This window comes from Crocodylus porosus, unplaced genomic scaffold, assembly GCF_001723895.1.
Source record: "Crocodylus porosus isolate Cpor-Errol unplaced genomic scaffold, CroPor_comp1, whole genome shotgun sequence".
In the NCBI taxonomy this organism is placed as follows: domain Eukaryota; kingdom Metazoa; phylum Chordata; order Crocodylia; family Crocodylidae; genus Crocodylus; species Crocodylus porosus.
The window spans coordinates 25,331,633-25,335,365 of NW_017728943.1; positions in this window are offsets into that span (position 1 = coordinate 25,331,633).

Below are 3,733 nucleotides of genomic sequence, written 5' to 3' on the forward strand. Positions count from 1 at the left end.
TAGGAGCCAGCACCACTTCCCTTGGTTCCAGATCCTAGCAGCCCTGACCGTGAAGTAGTTCTTAGTCTAATCTAAACCTACTCTCCAACAACTTGTGGCCATTATTCTTTGTCATGCCAGGGGGCGCTAGGGGAAACAAGGTCTCTCCCAAACCCTTCTGGTCCCCCCTAGTGAGTTTATAGACAGTCACTTATTACTAGGAAAGATTTTTTTTTTCATTCTGCCTTTCAAAAAAAAAGTGCATTTTCTTATTCTGGGGTGCCTTGTACATGAGAAAATAAAGTTATTTGAGCTAAACCAGCTTTGCCACAGAGAAAATACAAGGGGAGACACATCCTCCATTATTACAAAATGTTCTTGACCTTTATATGAACAGCTTAAGCACAGAAACAAATACAGGTAAAAGGCTGAAATCTGGCCAAAAGATCATTCTGTATGTTAGATACAAACTTGTTAGTATCCCTGTGAAAAAATCCACTGAGATTTGACAGAAATAAGACTCTTTGGAAACCTCAGTTCAGGAAGGTGCACTGGATTCTCTCAGAGACAAACACTCATTTCCTGAGCTGGCCTAAGCAAATTCCTAAATGAATCTCAGACGCACAGGCTCTGGTTAGAAGGCTTTTGCTTCTCAATTACCCTTAGTGTTATATAATGAGTAGTGGGCTAGAAGGTCCAGAGTTCTCCCCCTAAAATAATTCAGTGTGATTCACAGTCCTCCTTTTAAGAATCCTGCCTCCATGGGTGGATAGCAGAAAACTAACTATGCCCATGAAGGTCATATGACTTCCCAAGATCATTTAGGAAATCAAGAATAGAGAATTAAAATCTGGAGCAGGCAAGCCAAAGCCACAGACAGCAAACCTCAGGGAAAAATAACCCAGCCTCAGAGGTTGGCTCTGCTGTGTGTGAAATGTCATCTCTTCCTTCTATAGCACCTTTATAAGCACCTTTATACTAGACCAAAATATGCTAGAAAAATGTCACTCGTTATATGAGCCTTTTTTTTTTTTTACATGAGACACTTAAAGCACTGAGTAATAGACCCCGTTATGAATTCTGTTGGATTTTGTGGGTTGAGACTTTAACAAATGACTTGGTGAATGTAACTTATTAGAAACCCTACACACCAAAGCAGAATAAAGATCTTTGCTAATGGGAACCTTTTGTAAGAGTTGACTGGTAGTCAAAATAGCTTTTCAAGTCACCTGGCTGTAAAGGGGGCATCAAGGTATCCAGCTTATCCCATAGGAAGCATGTTTGCTTCAAGCCCTCTCATTGGAAAGGGCAATGGGAGATATCTACTGATAACTCCTTTATCAAGATAGGACTAGTAAATTAATGCATATTTTTATCAAGATAGGACTAGTAAATTAATGCATATTTTAAAATAAATTAACACAGTGTCAGAATGAACTTAAAAGAAGTCTTGAATGAAGCAGCCAAAGAAAACTACTTTTAAGTTAACAGGAAGGGGGCGTGGAGTGGAACATCACCGAGCGATGTTGAAAGACCTGATGAGAAGGCAGACAGCTCAGGAACAGAGCCTGCTCTGAGATGATACAGATGGACATAACTATTCTGTAAGGAAGGGAAACAGATGGATTATTTCAAAAGACTGTTGACAACAAACATACAAGAGAGCTCTTCCCTACTGAAAAATGACCTGTGGGATACAGGAAGCTGGATTTTTATAATCCAGGACAAAGCCCTTGTGTCATGATGCTGCCTGCATGAGATCAGTGCAGGAACCCCCTTTACACCACCTTACCCTTCCATGAGTGGTAAGAGGCATCCTTGTTAACCCAAATGATAGCAGGTTCATCAGCCACTGCCCGTGGCCCAGACATCAGTAGAAGAGCACAGGGTACTTCACTGAGGGGCTAAGTCAGGAGCAAACCCTCCAGTAGGCTGTAGGTGCCCAATAGCTCTCCCTCCATCACATCCCAAGGCAGAATTAAGCTGCTGCTAATGTTTGCTGGGCAGCAACCAGCTCCTTCTGTGGAGGATTGAGGGAGGTTCAGTGGCAATGCATAGGGGTGCACGGTGGTGCACATGCACCCTCTAAGAGCGCTGGTGCACCCCCTCACAGCAGCATTCCTCACTTAGGCAGTGGGCAGGGGAAGCAGGCTGGAGCACTGGTGCCTCACCCTGAGAGCACTCACCACGGAGTGGGGGCACCAGGAGAAATGTCGCTGGCACTTCTGGGCGCATCCCTGGATCTTCTGAGTGCGCTACTGACACTTCCAGGCAGCATTCCCTCTTAGAGCCAGCTTAGAGGGAACGCTGCTTCCGGGTCAGCACAATCAGCTGTGGGGGACCTCTCTCCTCCTCCCCCATCCCCCAGTCGGCATAATCGGTCATGGGGGGATTCCTTCCCAGTCGCTGACTGGCTGCTGGGCGGGAGGCAAGTGCCCCCCCGGCTCAGGAGGTACCAGGCACCCATGGGGAGGTTGGAAGGAAAGGACAACATCCCAGATAATCTTCTCCTAAAATGGAAAGGGAAAAGGAAAAAGAACATCAGTAATCAGCATGTGTTCAACAGGACAGGAAAGGAGAATCAGCCACAGAGTAGCCCTGAAGTGCTGGAGCAGAGGGATTTCAGAGCTGAAGGAGAAATGTGAAGGCCCAGGTCTTCTGTGCTCATGGAAAACCAGAGAGATGGAATCAGACTTAGAGTAGGGATCAGAATTAATTGTCCATGAATTGTTCTTACCCCAATCCCAATCACCCAATTTTGCTGGGTGGAGCAAAATCCCTTGGACAGCAAAACTGGGTAATTGGGATTGGGGTAAGAACCAACAAATTTCTGATAGGTAGAGTCAGATGAGGAGAGAATGACAGAAAGGAATAGGATAGAATTCACTGAATATGGGAGAGAAGGATCATTTTGGGGAGCAGAACTGACTGATCTTGTGGGGTGATAGGATGAAATGGGAAACAGGTTAGATTGAAGGGGATGATGAGACCTATTCATGGAGGAGCGGACTGATTTTTCTGAGAGGAGCAGTGGCAGCTCCATGCACAGTTAGCATGCCTCTGGAGTGGTAGTGCAGATACATTGTACCTGAGGTGGTAGGCTTACCATACAGCAGACTACAGTGCTGAAAAAATTCTACCCAAGCCAGCTGTGAATGAACCTCCTTGCATATTGGAAGCAACCTAGTCAAAGCAGCGTGGAGCTCAGGCAAGAAGCAGGATAAACTAGCCTCTTAGGATGTGAGCTTGCTAGCTTAAAGCTAGCTCAGGTGTCTTTATACTATACTGCAATCTGGGCAAGTATGTCACAGTTTCAAGCCCTGATCCTCTCTTACCTTGCAGAATTTATGGAGCATGACCAGCATATTTATATTTAGATCCCTAAATATGGAAGAAGGACCCTACCTTTAGGCATCCAGTGCTTTCACTGTGGCTTATTGATTTGAGTGTCAATTGCAGGTTCTACAATTGCAGCATCCCCAGCTGGGCACTCTGCCTGTGGAATTGTCACTTCGAGGACTTCTACCATGTGTTAATGCCCCATCCACATCTCTGAGTCCTGCAAGGATTTATTTTGAGAACGGTTTGTATAGTGGCTCCCCATTGTAACTGTCACATGGGGCCGAATCTGCCAGAAAAGGTTAGTGCTCTGTCATAGTTTCATAGTTTAATAGTTGGTAGGGTCAGAAGGGACCTGAGCAGATCATCAAGTCCGACCCCCTGCCATGGCAGGAAAGAGTATTGGGGTCAAACG